Here is an 18,432-nt window from a genome sequence, read left to right on the forward strand (position 1 = left end):
TGAAAAATAAGTAAATAAATATTGAATTAACCTGCACATATGGCAAGGCACAGAATCCCGAATGCTGAACCTATATTTACATACAGTATGGTGAAGATAACATGGTGAAAGAGCACCAAATGAGGTGTTCCTCTTGCTTGTTAAAATGCTCCCCTGTGCACTACCATCCACCTACAGCAATTCAAACGGAGGACACAGCACCTTTTTTTAAAGGGTGTGCAATATAGCACAATTCCCTCTACAATTTTCACAATAACTACCCAATTTCACTGTTAGCCACTGATGCTCGGGGACACATGACAGATTTCGCTCATAGAGACCCACTCTTTACCCAATGCAGACAGAACCAGGACTATTAAGAATAAAGCCGTTCAATTTATATCACAGTGGCATTAACACTAATGAGTATATTAGTCTCAGACTGTCACTGGGAATAAGAGACAACATTGATCTTTTGTCATCATGTTCATAATAGACCCCCCACCCCCCCACCCCATATATTATTATGCTGCTTTCCTCTGAGTTCCTATGGGAGTTGCTTTCACATTTTAATCTCTCCACTTTAAGAAAAGGCAAATGCGCTTGTCTGCACAGTCGATGCTAATCACAACGGTTGCTGTACCGGTGGTTTGATTGTATTTTTAGTCAGCTGCAAATTTGCATGCACTGCAGCCTTTTGGATTATTGTTTGGATTTCCATATATTTCTTCCTCACTAAACAAACAGGACGAGATCATATTGAAACTCAAATCCCCCCGAATAAGACAGGGCAATTTTATTGTATGTACTGTCTCAGCAACACCTTACAGCCCAATGCACCGCCTGGACATTTCCCCTGAATTGCAGATATTAAAACTGAGTTGGAGTCATGCTCCCAAATGATTAAATGACCTGTAAAATCTATGAGCTATATACTGCTGTGGACCATGAGCATATAGCTGACAGCTTCTTGCTTTGATGTTATTGTTTTCATTAGCTCCCATTATTAAACAAAATACATTTCTTTTCATATTATTTCGTGACATTTTGTGTATTTGTATGCCTTAATGGATGACATAGTCTTCCATTTTTTTTGTCTGAGGGAAACCAAGTACCTATTAACCTCAAGAAATCAATTGGAACAGCATCCTGTTGCTCCAAATTCCGATTTGTTGGAGGATATTCAAGAATTTAGCAACCTAGAATGATTATCACTGATTGAGCTTTAATTTTTCAAAGATGATCTCTTTGTGCAGAAACACTCCTGCCCTTTACTACCTCTCTCTCTTCTCTATGAATAATCATTTTATGAACATCACCATCAGAGCAGCCATCCACTTAGCCCAGTCCTTGATTACAGAGTCTATCTGACAGTCTGCAGAGGACAGTGAGAGTTTTGGCCTTACCCAGGGGACACACTTGGCCCTTCCAGTAAACAGAGGCCACTAATGGAAGCGGAGGCCCTCGTTTCCACTCCACATTTTTATGCAGGCAATCCAGACATTTATGGTAATCATTAAGCGGGGCCAAACGGATGGCGGGGTCAGCTCTAAGCACAGAAAAACACTGAGCGACGCAGTCTTGTTTACAGCTGCGAGTGCTGCCACCTCCCTGTAAGTTCAGCCACAGCAGGTGTCCGTGTGCACGCCGGATGCACGAAAACATCTCGCAAGGACCCTGAAATGGGACCCGTTCTGCCCTCCATGCCCATCCCTGTCGCTCACTCAGTCTCTCTTGTTCTCTCTCTCAATGTTTATGAACCTCTAGGGACAGTTTATAAAAAATTCATTGGCTCAGTGGGGTGACCAGCAAGCTTAATGTTGAACATTGAATCTTTTTTCCCCCCTCTTATGCCATGACGCCACCCGTTTCTCATGTGTTTGAGCAAACAGGTTTGCTTCCAAGGGCGCAAAGGTGGGGCGAGAGGGAAGGTAAAGTGTCGCTGGTGAATCATTACCATGCTTTATTAATATGCGAGTTTAAATGTGGATGCTAGTGTTTCTCTGTGGAGATGCTCCACCATGATTGTGGCACAGCCTGGAGCCGAATGCTAATTTATTTTTTCATCTTCCCTGGCTTGAAAATCACTGTGGCTGTTAGCACACACTGGCCTGCCAGAAACCACGAGAAGCTACAAGAAGTTGTCCTCCCTGTGTCACCATGGGTGAAAGAAGTAAACAGGAACAATCCAAAAAATGAAACCGCATTATTCCCAAGATGTGAGCGTTGTTTGCTAGTGCACAAGCAGGGGTGCAGATTTCCAGCTTTAAATTATTTTCAAACTGCCTCTACTGAGCGCAGATGCTTGGAATGCACACGACACATTAACTTCTCTTAATGTGACTGTCAAAAAAGCGAGAGGAAATGCTTTCAGTGTGTGGGAGAAAATGTGCAACACTTAATGAGTCATTTAAGAACATAATTTTCAATTATTGTCGTGGGGGGGGGGTCACTTTAGGTCGGTATTAGATAAAAGATTGTAGTGATGATTTTACAGTGCAAGGAGCATTAAGAGAAATTGCGCTATGATATAGTAATCTGATGTAACCCAGCAGAAAAACTGAGAGGGAGGACAGAGAGCAGCCACAGTCTAGACATCCCTGTCGGTAGTCTGTTTGATTGGTAGAGAGAGAAGTTCCTCTGGATGTTACACTCTTCAGTTTATGGTGAGTAGTTCAGAAATTTGTGAGTAGTTAATTCACAAGCCAAGGAGGTAGAATTAGGAGAGAGACCAAGAGTAAGAAGGTGCTCGAAGGTGAGAGGCAGAAGTCTGCAGAGGACATATTAAGCAAAATGACAATCACTTTCCAGCCAATCCCTACTAACTGTACTTATGAAATTCAATCAGAGATACAGACCTCTCGTAGATGAACAGGATTATGGGAGCACTGCTTCATTTTGCCATGCACAACAGACTGACAAGGGCAATAATAATGTGGTTTGTTACAGCAGACTCTTATCAGCTCAATTTAATCTCAGTCCACTGGAATTACATTCAGAGACCAATTCAAATACATTCTTAGACAATGTAATCCATATCCATAGCCTTACAAATCCCTCAGTGCATTAATTCATCCCATACAGTCCACAAGATTAATAGTAGGCCAGGGCACGATGTGATAAAGCCAGCAGAATACATTGTCCCACTGGCCACCATCACAGAGGCTAATTTGTATGGTGCTCAATACGAGCGCACAATGGTCATTGTTAAGACTGATCAAATTTCATAGACGCTGGTGCTATGATTAGCTTGAGGAGCAAGTGTGTTCACTGATATAAACCCAGTAAGTCCTGTAGGCACTTGAAGAGGAGAGAGTGAAGGATTGTCTCAGTGCTGAGGGCAGCATAGGCAGGTCTCTGTGAAGAACAGAGTGAAATACATCTGTGGATAACTGAGCAGTAGAATGTAACTTAACCAATAGCAGTCAATTACAAGATTAGTCATGTTGTCTTAACATGGAGTTATTTGGAATTGTATCTTTGCAAGGCGTTAATACAGCATAAAGACGAGCTACCACCATGTATGTGCACAGGCCATATGCATAGTAGGGTTGTCACTAGATACCAAGTGACAACCAAGTGACTCTTGCTAAATTGGCAGATTTATGTGTTATTTCTCCTATCTTAGGACACAATAATACCAATAAGTGTCTTTTTCAAAATGTAAAACTGTTCCTTTCTTAGTAACCAAAATGAGTTGTAATTAACTTTGTTTTGATTTCTTACTTTTGCCATAAGGACAAGTCATCCACAATCTATTTCATCAACCTCTCAACTGGATTGCAAAATCTTTAAATTATTAAAATGGTTTGAGATTCACATTTATTTATTTAAACAGAGAAATATTAGGGAGGAAAAAAATTTTTAAATTCAAATGATTCTTAAATGGACTGCATCTTCATTTACTTTTACATTCCAGCCTATTTCCAACACCATATGTAGGCTACAGAGTACAACTTCACACCTATGTTACAAGTCTCCAGTAGCTCTCATGCAGAAACATGAGTCTCACAGTTTCTGCATGGGTCTATGTGAGGGGTTATTTCCACCAGTACAGCTATCAGATGTAATACACCCCCACATCACACTGACTGAAAACAGTGTGGCTCGACGAGTCTCACTATGAGTGTATAGAGGAAGTAGAAACATGTTGCTATTAAAAGTTGTTGGTTTGCAAGGAGAGTAACTTCCTGATAAGTGGCATGCCCTCAGAAGTAAAAGTATAGCAATGTGTGTTTGTGTATAACTGTACATTTGAACATGGGTTCTTCTAGGTCACTTAAGAGTTCTATAGTGTTTAACCCCCTGCCCTTTCCCTACTTAATGGACTCCTTTGAGACATTGCCTCCCTCTTTCTCTCTCATACATACACACACACACACACACACACACTGACTCTAAAGCTTTCATAACCCACTCTGCCTGCTCACACACACACACACACACACACCCACCCTTTGCCATATCTAAAGATTTTCTGTGCAGATGAAGTTCGGATTGGAGGACACTCATGAAGCACTGTTATTAAATCATTTTTTATCAACAAGGTTATAATTCACGTTACGTACTGTATGTAAATAGAAAGCGAGGTTGTAAATTGTTGCTGTGCTGTTCATGTGGGGCTGTGTAAATGACATGTAAATGTCATGGCTGCAGTGATATGTTATACTGACTGAGGAAGGAAAGATAAGACATTATTATTAAACAGGGAGTGAATGATTGTAGAGAAAAGTGTATATGTATTTATATGTGTCATTTTCTGAGGCCCTTTGAGGCTCAGGTGTATGTTTTGAAATGCTATGAGGCTCTGTGCAAAATGAGGGCAAGTTCTAGTGTTTTAGCCATACAAAACCAGCCAAAACAAGTCTGAAATATTATTTACAAAGCATGAAAATGTATACGTATACATGGTTTCTCAGTCCGCCACTTGAGTCTGAGATAAACAGAAAACGTCCCCTTAAGGAAAAGTAACAGATGAACTGTTTGTGAGGTGGTTCAAAGGCAAAAACAATCCCACATTCAGACCACGCTACACAGCAGAGGGACAAAAATGCATTCACGTTGGAGGAGAAAAGAAAGAAAAAAAGATCTGCTGTAAAGCCATAAAATACAATTCATCTTGTCGCGGTCCCTGCGAGGAGCGTGTAATCGCAATGACACACTGGTGTAATCCATTTAAAACACTTTGGCTCAGGCCTAGGCTGCTTTGACTTCCTCTGCAGGCTTGTGCCATCATCTTTATTTCAGATACGTCTCACTGACTGCCTGCAATTAGCGAAAATGTGTAAGCTGCCTTGTCGTCCACCTGCTCGGACTGCCAGGCGAGCATCTTGTCCTGGATGCATTACATGACTGGCAAGAGCGTGAAAAAAAAAAAAAAACCCCACCAAAAGATAATAACCCGCTTGTCTGAGGCAGAGGTGAAGTGCAAGCCTATTCGCTTGTCCACAGACATGTAATCTGTCTCGAGAGGTGCTCCCTTTCTTCTGGCGCCTCTGCGCTTCGACTTTCTGAGGCAGGGTAGACCCACCCAACCTGACTAGGCAATGAGCTTAGAGTAATGGTGTCACCGGAGCGCTGAATCTCATTGAGAGTTGCTTGAGCAAACATTATCGCACACTGAACCGTCGCAACAGTGTCTGGAGGGAAGGCACTGGTGAGTTATTACACAGTGAGTTTTAATCTTACAGGAGGAAATAAACTGTTGCCTTTTAATGTAGGGAGACCAGAGGGCAACCTGGGTCCATTTTGCATGTGCTTCTCTGTGCAGGATTGAGGCTAATTGAAGTAATTACACACTCAGAGGGACCAAATTAAACATCTTGTTGGCATTAAACTGTGGATGATTTATACTCACCTATAAACTTTGCCCAGGACTGCTGCCCACCACTAGTGTGTTTATGCATCATTGGTTTAATTATGACTATTTGTTAATGGGTATTCTAAGAGGTCTAGAGTATTGGTTAAAAATATTCAGTGAGATGAGGAAAGAGAGGAATGATAAGTAGTGGTTTCACTAAAGCAGTGTTTCTCATGAGCAACCTTTAATGGACCTCCCAAAAGGCTGGATATCACTCAGTGTTCTGACTGTAGCTTCAGCTAATGATTGTTTTAATCATCAGTTACTCTGACCATTGAATAATTTTTTAGCCTTTGATATAAGAAAGAAAAAATGGCAAAGAGCCCAAAGTGACAGCATCAAATTGCTTCTTTTAAAAATTCCCCTTTTTAAACCCAGACTACAATAAGGCCCAGACCACAATTGTCAGTTAAATAAACTGTATGAAGCAGCTGACATTTATCTGAAGAAGATACTGGGGGAAAAAAATCTACTTTATATGCTTTAAAATGCAACCCATTAAAAATGCTAAAGCAAGACCTTGATGCCGTAGGTATTGTATCGCCTGTGTGAAACAGCTCATTTTTTTATCATTACAAATTGAAGGTCCCATGTTGGGTTTTGACCACTAGTAGTGACCACACAAACAATTAGCGAAAATGTGTGTGTGTGGCTGAACCAATACACTCCTGCCAGTAGTTTCCACTCATCTGCAGGGGGCAGTGTACCAACAAATGCCAACAGACTGCTTTGAGGATGTTAAAAACACAGCTTTCAGAAAGTTGTGTGGGGCACTTTTAAGTTGCAAATTGCTTGTTTTGTCAAGCCATTGGCATTTTTACTTGACAAATGATCTTAATGATTTAGCAATTCTCAAAAGAGCTAGTCATTCAGTTTCAGCGCTAGTTGTAATTTTTTGCCGAAGATGCTAGGTTGTACAGGATGCACCAGTTGGTTAGACAGCTCAATGTGCAAAAGAGAACCATTGTAAAGTGAATTAAATGAGGGAAGCCATGCATGAGGAGATGTGCAGCACTGGATTATCTTCACACCTAGAGCACAGAGCTAATAGTGTCGGGCAGCGTTGACCGCCAGAGAGCTGTTTTTTTTTTAATGAAAATGTCAGACTGAAATTATAGAAAAAAGAAGCTTCCAATCACTGTTCAGTCCTACATTGAAACCTATATTGTTTTTCGCCCAAAATAAAATGATCGTTCAGTCAAGCCCAGTTGGAAATATCAGCCTCTCTGGCAGTTAGGTAGGCATGATATGCCAGGTCTTCTCAAAGAATCGCTCTTATCTTGCAAGCAATAATGTAAACTCTTTTTCTCTCTGAGCATATCACATTCCCCAAGTCAACAGTTCAATCTCACCTTTCTCGCCCACTTCTCTCTGAGCAGCAGATGCCATAATTTTTCTTGCCCTCACTTCTCTTTTTCCTCACCCACCTTCATTCTGGGCCCACTAGATGGATCGGCTCTCCCTCAATCCATGCTTCCTCTGCGGCTCCTCAGACGGGGAGATTGATTTGTCTACAGGACGCCTCTGACCTTTGATATGATCCGATAAGGGACGCGTAGCCCTAACCGAATTAGACAATCAAAGGGGAGGCACATTAGGAGTGAGATGAGGGTGTTTCCCTTTCCCTCATAGCATACCTCTGCTTTTTTCCATGATGGTTAGATCCGCCGTCCATCACATGCCTGCCCCTATCAGACACCCAGGGGAAAATAAAAGATGTGTTTTCAAATTGCACTTTGTCTAAAGGCTCTTTGGGCCAAATTTAATTTTCACCTTACATCGATTTTCCCCTTACTCCCAACTCAATGGATCCTAATGTTATCTATTTCTGTGCTATGCAGGAATAAAGGGAGACTGTGCTCCGGACTACTGCATGTCAGAACACACTGTATACAATATGTCTTCCTCATAGTGTCTGGGGAAGGAAATCACTGTGAAACTGCCTTTTAACTGTGTTTGGGGTTTTTTTGTGCCTCTATCATGTGGGATATTCCCAAAATCCGCTTTTAACAGCACATATTAACTTGTCTCAGTCCACCAGTTTGACTTTTCAGTACGTGCATGATAGAGATTTTTTTTTTTAAATTTTTGTATCTTCCACTTTTCCAACCAATAAAGTCCAGATGTAGCTGATTAAAACAACAGACTTGGGTGCCTTCTGTTGTGAAATTTAGACAGCACACACGCAGTGTGCCTGACACTTTTACTTCTAAAAATACACCTAGCAACAAGGGACCGTGGGCTTCATCTTATCAGTGGCTGGCTGCAATTTGTAGAAATGAGCCTAAAACTAAGTTGGACTGGCACTTTTGAGTAGCTCAGGTAAAAATCAAGAAACTCTGCAACCTCTGAACACTATTCAGCAGACTTGTCTATCTACATGATTGCTATGGTGGTGCTTGTTTTGCTTTATTGCACACAGAGATAAGCAATGAAGAGAGATATTTAAACTCTGTAGTAGATCCAGCTCTATTTATAAATCCTTAATAATTAATGACAGATTAACTATTGAACTGCTGCTATTACAGGACTCATGTGATTAGAGAAAAACTGCATCATGATGTGAAAACAGGAAATGCTGATGATAACACATACATTGTATTTCAGCCTCTACCTGTTTTGACATTTTAAGAACCACTGGGGTGTCAGGGCTGAGTGAATTTCCTTAGCAGCCTACCTACAATGAAAAAAAAAAAAAGTTGACAAGCCAGACAGAAGAAAGGATGGGTTTTGACAGATCCCAGCCTTCTTTCATTGGAACATATGAAGGGGAAAAACAAAGGGAGGAAGAGGAGGATAAGGGAAGGGGGTGGCTTCAAAGTGGGCAACGGCGCTGCAGAGGCAACAAATGGTGTGAAAACACACATCAACTTGCATGGATACACATGAGACCTGGTATCACAAGCCATGACACATAACCAGGCTTGTGCATGAACAGAAGGGAGGGTGTTTGCGCGCGTCAAGGGCGGATGAAGCGGTGGGGGTAGCATGAAGAGATGCAACCCTCCCCTTTGGCAAGTCAGTATTCCTTGGTACCATTTGTTTGTCGTCTTAAACTGGCAGAGAGCTCAGGAAGCCAGGGTCTTACATAAACCCTACCCAGTATGGCTCTGTGCTGGGGAACTGATCCCTCCCAAAACCCTCATTGTTATTCTCTCATGATGCCGAGGGATCTGCTGAGCACCCACAGCCAAACCTACAGCAGGGCTGAGTGGGAGGTGGGGGTGCTGTGTTTACATGTGTGCTCTGTCAGGGGACTGAGCTAACTGTACACACAGGATTATAGATGGAACACTACTCTCTAAGCTTGTGCTGTTCAAAATTTCCATTATTTTATCAGCACATTATCTTCATTTTTGCTTTGACTTTTAAACTCTGTTCTTGTCTTTGTCATGTTAGTCAGACAAAAAAGGTTATGGATTCCTGTTCATTAATCCTCCCAGATCTGTTACACTGCAGACAATAACAATTTGAAAGACTCCATGAGACAGATCGTCTTTGTCAAATTAAAAGTTCCACTCTGTAGAATAACTCCCCTATCACCAGCCAATAGATATTCATCAAGGGAAAGAGTGAAATTGTATGATATAATAGACTCTAGCACACTTCCAGGGGTGTCCACTTTCTCCTACATGTAGAGATTACACCATATCTCCCAGCCCTAGAGTCTGTCAAGGGTTTGATTTAAATGTCCAAGGTAGGGCTTGATCAAAAAATGTCCTCTTTTCACACTGATCAAAGACGATGAGGCCTCTGGGTCCTGCGAGAGCTATGCTGTGCACTCTCAACCTCAATATTTAGAGGTATATTTACAGAGCTCGGCTCCATTCAATGAAATATGCATAAAGCATCAATTGCCGCATCTCTTTCAATCATCTCCACAAGTTATGCAAAATCATTTTCTCAAAATCTTAGAGAAATCCACATATAGATTTAAATGTCTATTTAGTCAAGTTTGGAAGTAGGATTCAGAGGATCTCTACATTTACTGTGGCACCGCATATATTTTTAAATTACAGAGACTACTTTCACTTGCTGTAAAATATTATTAATAAATTATACGCTGTGGATACTAGCCTCACTGATCTTACCACAATACTTGGACTCTTTCATATTTGATATGAAGAAACTTTTTTTAATCTTGAGGGACCTGAGACATTTTTTTTCTATAAACTCAAACAAAGAGTTTTCTAAAGCTAAAGCCTGTTTAGATACAACTTTCAAAACTGTATAATACCCCACCAGTCCAACTTGTTTGCTCTTTTGTTTTCAGCAAAACAAAAACTGCGGTGCCCATCATGGAGTGGAAAACGAAATGCTGCTCACAGTGACCTCCAAGTGACTGCTGGAAGGCTCTAAGGTATGAATATAAACATAATAGTTTGAATCTAAGGCTGCTGGGACAACAGAGACTGCAGAATCCGCAGGTAAAACTAAGCTAAGGCTTCATCAGAATATTCTTGAAAGCAGCATTTTTGCCAGCCTTTCTTTTCTTTTTTGTTTCTCATTACTGAGCTGAAAGGATAGTAAGAGAGAAAGCTTTGCATCAGTGTTAAAAAAAGAGAGAGAAGGGGAAGTGTCTGGAATTATAAACATGCCTTGGATATGAAACAGAGAGAATGAATGTTATCTTGAGGTCAGAGGCGGCTGATCTGACAAAGAATACAACAAACTGCCACTCGAGTTCACTTTCCTCCTCTGCTACTTTTTTTGTTGTTTTTTTTTGCCAAACGCTTTGATTCGCTCTACCCTTTCCCAGGGTGGAAGTCCCTTGGATAGCAACCGAGTAGGTCTAATTGATTTCTCTTGTTCATGTCGGATAGAGGCAGCAGCATCGAACTGTGCAGAGTACTCTGGCTCCAGCTTGCCTGCATTATTCCTTTCTGTTTTCTTCTTTGCCATTTCCCGGTGGACTATAATGCCAATACTCAACATACCAGTGCCCTCTGAAATCTTTCCGGGCACCAGATGTTAGAGGAATGCCACGGCAATAGCATGTGTGGAGATAAAATATCCGCCACCATGGTGCTGTACATGTGGCTTACAAAAAGGTCAGGATGTAAGATCGTGATGGCATTTGCTAGAAACTGCACCAAGTCATTATCTAAGCTGGCACCTATGACATCAAAAAAAGAACTAAGCTATGCTAAAACACAAAGGGTGAAAATGATATTAATGTCTGTACAGTCTAATACCTTTGTAGGGAGCTGTAGGTTGTGTTTCTGTTGTAGTGGATTGCCTTATACTGTACACATGTTCATGATATTTTGCACAGCTGAGTGCACATAGTTATTAACTCAGGCAGTGATTCTGATTCAGGGCAGCACATCCATAACATCCCCCTCTTGTCCCCATCTTTTTTGTCAGTATCCATCAGTTCTGTGAGTTCCTGTCATGTCAGTGCAGAGAGAAAGCAACGTCTTTTTTTCTTCTTCGCCCCAACTTCACTTGCACCATACAGATGTGGGTTTTCTTTAGGCAATAACAATATAGTAAGTGGAGCAGAGAAGGGAAACATCCACCGCAGCCCTCACTGCTGAGAAGAATTTCAAATCATGCATCGCCGAGCCTGAGTCTGAACCCCTGCTACCGTGAGAGAGAAGTTAGGTAACGTTACATAAGAGAGCACTATAGAGCACGGCCCTATGTTTGGTCACTTTGTCGTGGGTTCAAGGTAAAGACAGCCAAGCATGAAAAGCAGAGTACTTACTGTAATGCATAAGCAATATCTCATGGATACAACTTTCACTGCTGCCATCCGTTGCTAATGCACAGTACAATGAGCATCTTATATTTTTTCAACTGTCAAATAGCAACACACATTTGCATCGCATTGCAGGGCCAATATTGCATTGGCATGTTAGAAGCTGACCCCAGTTTAAACTGTACAGTTGCCAATCATGGGATATTGTGCCACTTGTTCACAGCTGAATTTCTCTCGCTGTATCACCAGTGAAGAAAGAAAAGACAGGAAGCCTAGTTGACTGTCAGGTTCACAAAGAGACAATATGCTCCAGATGAAATGATATGATTAAACTGACATCACTATTTGCTGTCAGACATATACTGTTCAGTAAGACAGCCACGCAGGTCCAGCTTGATATCATAATATGTCTTTAATACAGAAAGCAAATAGCACTGATGTTAGCTAACTAGCTAGACACTGCCATGTAACTCACAATACTGAGTCACTTGGTTGACTCTTTTTTACATGCTAATGTTAAGCTATATTTTAGCACTTACTGTTACCCAGTTACTGCCACTTATGGCAACAGGTCAGCAAACAATATTGTGCATAGACTCATTTCAGATTGGAAAAAAAAAATCATATTACTAGCAAAGCCATTTCAGATATACACAGTTCAAGAAGCAGCTTTTGAAATGCTACAGTCTTTCAGCAGTAATAGCAGATGCTTGTCACGCTGGCAGAAACAGGCAAAATAATTTATTCCAGTACAGACTATGCAAACTAAATTCGGCTGGCTAATTAAACATTTTGGTTGTTCTTGTTTTTGTTGTTTTGTGCATTCTTACATCAAGGCTTACTGGTGATTCATGTTGATACTTATAGCTCAAAAAAAGTGCATAGAAGCTGTGTCATTTGTGTGTATTCTGCAGTAAGTATCCTGATAATCTGTAGTTTTTATAGCCTCTTGATACCAACTTAAGTATCAGCACTGGGCTTTTCAAATAAAATGTGACCAGAGTAAAAAATGAGTAAAACTACATCTCTTGGATAACATGAGCAGTCTGCAGTGGTTCACCTCACTACTGTACCACATACATCAGGCTTAATAGCTCTGATGTCTCCTGCAGAAGGCAAAAGTTGTTGTTTAACAACTTAATGAGTGTCTGATTTATGAGTGGAGCCATGTGCCTGATAAACAGTACAAGTGAAAGGGTTTCAGCATTTTCCTATCAACGCCTTAAGAAAAAGACATTATATTTAAGATTGTGTTTGCATTGACCTTTGTATAAATGTGTTTCAGCATGCATATTTGTGTGTGTTGGAGTGAATTCAGTTAATCAGTCACTGCTTGCTTTATGCAGTATGTGCATGAAATGGCTGATTAGATGCATGTGCATCCATACAATTCAAAATATTTTTATTAAGACATTGTCAGTGGATCACAAAAGGAAAACACACCCGTCGCCGTAAGATGAATATTCCCTCCTGAAACACACCTGCACTATTCTTATTTGCAGAGACATGACCAGCCACATCTGAGGTTGTGTGACGCAAGTGTTTACGCAGCTTTCTGGGGAGTGATTTGTACTGTCACGCCACCGTTGTGGAATCCGAATGAGATGGGGATCTTGTGCACGCACGGCCAAGGGAGTTGTTAAATTTAGCGGCGTCAGAACATCCAGTCTCGGAGAGTCCATGTTCGCGGAGGGACGCTGGCACCCTCATGAGTGAGCGGCTCACTCGGCAAGAGATGAGAAACTTTGGCAGCTAATGCGTCAGCTAGCACAAAAATGAAGCCCGCCTTATCCAAGAGCATTAAGATGTGGATAAATAAATAAAACATTGCCACCGTGAGAGGAGAGGCAGTGTGACAGCGGGATATTTTTTTCTGCTTTCATGTTGGCAGGCACGGATATTTTATTTTGGGATGAATCAAAATTTTCCTGAAAACGCCTGCGCCAGGTGTATCTAATTATCTGACAGCGCATCCTCATTATGAAATGGCCCCTGGGAGTCGGGCTACTCGGCTTGCCGAGCCTTGGACCACTATCAAGGTGTTCCTCACAGTGAAAACACAGGGATAATATAGCTGCTGCTTTTCCATAGGTGTACTGTTTTCACCCTACTTCACTGAGAAGTGAGCAGTATTTGCTCTAATGCTGTACACACCTGTTTTCCTTATAAATGGTTGGAAATATAATGACTGTAGTTTTTTAGTTTGTGTTTGCCATCTGACAAACCTGTATCATTAGAGTAAGACAGTCTAAGAAATGCAATGCAAAAAAAGCAGCTATAAATCTATTAGCAGCTGTTATGTCAGCCCCTTGCCATCTCAGCCATGCCCCGATTATGTCACCTGGATGAAGTTTATAAACCATAATTACAGCTTACTCCTGTTTCTCTCCAGGGAGGTGCAGCAGGCAAAAGAAAAGTGGGTGTGTGTTGTCAACACAGTCGCACTAGTGCAACCTATGTTAGGCATAATTAATGAGAGAGGAAGATTTGCAGAAATGCAGCTATCCAACTGGCAATGCAGGCTGGTGGCTCGTGGGGTCACTGCAGTGGAGCTTGTGCAACAGTGAGCAAACAGACCTGTCTCCCCTGCTTACTACCCCTAGCCGTTGCTCAAATCCCATCAACAGTGATTGATGTGGGCCTGGCGAGTAGTATCACTCAAAAAGGGAGGACGAAGGAGAATTTCCAAATGTTGCCAGTTTATAAAAAAGAAAGAAAGAAAAGGAGTGCTGCTGGGTAACGGATGGCGGGGGACATTCTTACCTGGGACTAATCCTTGAAAGCTTTGCAGGAAATTCACTGCCTGACAGCAAATGATTCAAATCCACTTTTGTGCTCAAGACTGTCTTTGCACACGGGGATAACTGGCCTAAAGGACTGCCGCATTTCAGCATTTCGTCGTGCATCTTGTTGTGCAAGCAACAGCACTTTAAAAAAGGAGGAGGATGTGTATTTGTCTTCTGTTGCAGCTCATATTGGAATTGCATTTTTCCACATTAGTACAGGCAGTATTATATTTATATATTCTTGTTTTTCATAGATACACAATCAGTTTTTTATGATGTCCACAGTGTTCTTATATTCTTCAGTGCCAAGACAGACAAGCATAGATAGATAGATAGATAGATAGAGAAAATTATGCCAAATAAGCTTAGTGTCAGCAAATCTCTAACCCAAAGGCAACAGTGGTTAATTGACGCTAAATCCAGCCTTAATCACAGTAGAAGGATAGCACCATATGGACTCACAGCATAAAACAACTTCATATTAAGACACAATGATATCATAACTAAAAACTCCAAGTGTATTATTAAGCCATGTAAGGGTGTTTGTAGGTGTTGAGGCCAAAGAGACCACATGTCACAGTGTCCTGTCCTGTGTGCTCCTCATTTAGTTCTTCTTGAAATGCAACAGTAGCATATCTCTTGCACTGGTTCATGACTGGCAGACCGTAATGCTATTACCTCTCCTCGACGGTCATGCTCACTTAGCCCTCTGTCACTCTACACTAGCCACGGAAGACACATCTCTCTGGCAGCGTGAGCTGTCCTTGCCCTCATTTGCGATTGCTTCTCCTCGGCTTGGTTTGCTACAAAAACACTGAGGCACACAAACTTTTCAGTTCATTATCCTGCCTTTTAGAGGCTTTCCACTTTTTTCTGGGGTTGCAAAGTATGACTGCAAATCACGGGTAATTGGCTATATATGAATCGCTTGTCAGTAGTAGTCTGACAAATACTCTTTCACAGAGAGAAAGGGTTGTATAAATCATGGAATTTGGTGACTTCCAAATATAGCCAGGCATGGGGGGGGTGCGCTGACAAAGTACTGCGCATGATCCACTGTCAATCACCAGTTAAATCTGACATCAAAGCCCGTCAGATAACAGCAGCAAAATGGGTAAACTGGGTGAGTCACAGCCCACCCACCGTCTCCATCACCTGAGTCAGGAGCCCTCGGGCACGCGCGCGCACACACACACACACATGGACTCAAAGTCAAACTACCCAAACGTCCTCAGGTGCCAGAATCCAAACATTTATCCAAACTTTCTAAAACACGTCTCAGAACTAACACACAGAGAACATCCCACAATTCCAAATTGTTTGTGCGTGCTCGAGCATCCTCTCTGTATGTGAAAGAGGGGCAGACCGTCGTTCGGGGCAAAGATGGCTCTGAGGTTTTTTTGAGCACAGCGTGTGTTATAAATGATGACGATAAAAATTCTGTAAATATCTCGCCACCATCTGGAGTGTAACGGCGAGCAGCAGACCGATGCACGTTGTGCGCTACATTATCCATAACGCAGCTCCAAGATATGCAAAAATATGCGCCCTGGGCACCTACTCATATCGCGGCACGACACAGAACTTGGAGTAGAAACCAAACCGACACTTAATTCCACACATGAAAAACAAGGCGAGCTGCTTTCAGCTGCAATTCACACAATTAGAAGATGCAGAAAAAGTCTATACACTTACTATATACCCAGGCGGTAGAATGCAAAGCCCCGGTAACTGTAATTAAAATAGAAGAATGGAAGAATGAAGGATACGCTTGTTTAAAAATTTTCCTTAATAACAAACTGTGTGGTAAACAGCTGCATGCACTCTAAATCATTTAGCTTTTTGATACCAAAATGTCCACTTACCGGAGCTGTCCGAATAAATTCCTTAGGAAATTCCAGAGGAGTCCCTTCTTTCTTCTCTCAAAGTCAGAAAACAGCAATGCTTTTCTTATTCCAAAAACAGGCCCCTGGTTGAACTGAAAGAGAGAAGAGACCAAAACAGCCACAACAAATTCCATTAGAACCGGGAGTCCCCCCACCACCACCACCACCCAAAAAGTGTTGACATAACATCTGTGAAGAGCAGCAAACAAAAAAAAGGCAACTCGTAATAAATTGGCGGAATGGACAGTTGGTACCTGCTCTGTTTATCACTGTCGACAAAGACAATGAGAGCGGCAATAAGACAGGCAGAAAACTGAGAGAGCTGAGCTTTTTCTTGGGAAACGCAGCCCCAGCGTGCTGTCAGATTATACCAGCACACACACGCATACACACACACACACACACACACACATATACACACACACTGCTCCGGGCGACGGATGGAGAGAGAGGGAGGAAAGGAAGAGACCGGAGACATGGGATGCTGCGCTCTAAACTGCACTTCGCAGTCCAGCCGCTTGATGGCCAGCAAGAGGAGGAGCTGACACTGGGATACTTCCCACCATGCCAGACTTAACAGCCAAATGTCCCTCAATGAGATGCAGAAGACCGATATCCCCATGATTATGAAAATCCCCAGCAGTAATGTAATCTGAGCTAACATTGCAGTTGCTGCCGTCATCATTAAGTATTATTGCTGAACCTGGCAGCTTGCACAATGACAGGTCTAAATGATAGCCCAGTTATACCCTACATGTACTCAAGCTATATACTTAAATACAAATTTTAATGCACTTCTACTTTATATTTCTCCTTCTCTGCAATTCACAGGGTGAGACTGTACATTTTTTATTCACAGTACTGTTAGTTTACAGGTTAAGTTGTTACTTAAAAAAATATGACGAGCTGTAAAAGAGGACTTCACAGCAGACTATAAAATTGTCAGTTTGAGCTCCACATAAACCAAAAACAACTCTAAATGCTACTTAAATAAGAATGCATCAATAACAATAATAATGATAATAATAATAATGATAATAATAATAATAATAATAATAATAATAATAACCCCACAGCCATTTTTCCTGAATGAGTACTTTAACTGGTACAGTAAGTTCATTTGTATTTGTATTTGTCATACACTTTCATTGCACAGTTCACTTGCAGCTGAGTACTTTTATATCGTAGTGTTTCTGGTTTTACTTAAGAGAGGGGTCTGAATACTTTCTCAGCCAATGAAGTCATACATTCATATTGATGGGATGTTTTAGGTTTTACCATAAAACTTGGTGGTGATTTTACTTGTCATAGCAGGAAAGCCACAGATGTAGCTAATAGCATTAACAGTGTCTCAGTTCAATTGAATATACAGTAGTAGGTCAGCATGAACTCCCTCACCTAAATGGAATGCAGCCTTCACTGATGTTATTAATTACGCAAGCATATGACAAGTCAAAATGTCTGTAAGAAATGGTCTATAGCACCTCCTACAGGTCAGAAGGAAAAACTGAATTACTGAAATAATAAATACAGACAACCGTGTTAACATATTTGGATTTTTTTCTGTGTAGCAAGTGCTAGTTTGTATGCACGATGTCAGGGTAGTTAATACTGGTTTGATGAAACTGAAGTCCGTCACAGCAGGAAAATCACAGGTGTAAATACTACCATTAAATATGGCTGGTTTGGTTTCAGGGCCCTGGTATTGTTCATGTTGGGCTCACTGTCACGGCTCACTGGAGTACTTGAATATGATGTTAATGTTATTAACACCTGTGCTTTTCCCATTGTGAGTCACAATGTCTTCCATGAAAAAGGAATACTGGATAAAGATTATGAACATACAAGTATCTGAAATAAACTGAGAATTTGGACAAACAGTGGAGATGTGGATCATGCTGCAGGGTTGGTTTGAGAAGTTTCTCAGAACGTGCTGATACTTTTGTTTTTTTGCCACGAAACTGGGTTAGCAATGGAATCAATTGTAACTCATGTGAATCCAAGCCGACAACTGTTTTCTGTGAATGTGAAAACTATAAACTTTTCAGAGTCTTTTCAGAACCTTTCAAGTAGGCTGGCAGGGACTGTTTGATACTCAAAAAACAGGTGTTTGGTTAAGTATTTCTGTGAGAAGATCCACAGTGTTGATAGAGTCAGTCAGGGGTAGAGAAGACATTCAGTGTGTCCTGTGGACATAATACAGGTTGAATAATTTTT

At 41.4% G+C, this 18,432-nt stretch overlaps 1 protein-coding gene and 1 long non-coding RNA gene across 10 annotated transcripts in view; one reads left to right on the plus strand and one right to left on the minus strand.

Annotated features, from left to right (window-relative positions):
- The window catches only part of LOC108892381 (protein tyrosine phosphatase receptor type D), a 344,319-nt gene extending 327,616 nt beyond the window's left edge, over positions 1-16,703 (minus strand). For 4 of the 9 annotated variants that reach the window (XM_051076297.1, XM_051076296.1, XM_051076299.1 and 1 more), the window contains exons 1-3: positions 16,470-16,702; positions 16,195-16,307; positions 16,025-16,060 (exon numbers count right to left, since the gene is read on the minus strand). The gene's annotated coding sequence lies outside the window, so the exon portion shown is untranslated. Of the gene's footprint in view, positions 1-16,024; positions 16,061-16,194; positions 16,308-16,469 lie in introns of all 9 variants that reach the window. The other 5 variants (XM_051076295.1, XM_051076293.1, XM_051076302.1 and 2 more) reach the window with 3 other exon arrangements.
- The window catches only part of LOC108892585 (uncharacterized), a 126,175-nt gene that overhangs the window by 18,074 nt on the left and 89,669 nt on the right, over positions 1-18,432 (plus strand). Inside the window, exon 4 of the long non-coding RNA XR_001962488.2 lies at positions 10,113-10,199. This is a non-coding gene — a long non-coding RNA (uncharacterized LOC108892585). The remainder of the gene's footprint in view (positions 1-10,112; positions 10,200-18,432) is intronic.

The sequence above is a fragment of the Lates calcarifer genome, linkage group LG15 (assembly GCF_001640805.2).
Source record: "Lates calcarifer isolate ASB-BC8 linkage group LG15, TLL_Latcal_v3, whole genome shotgun sequence".
NCBI classification, from domain to species: domain Eukaryota; kingdom Metazoa; phylum Chordata; class Actinopteri; family Centropomidae; genus Lates; species Lates calcarifer.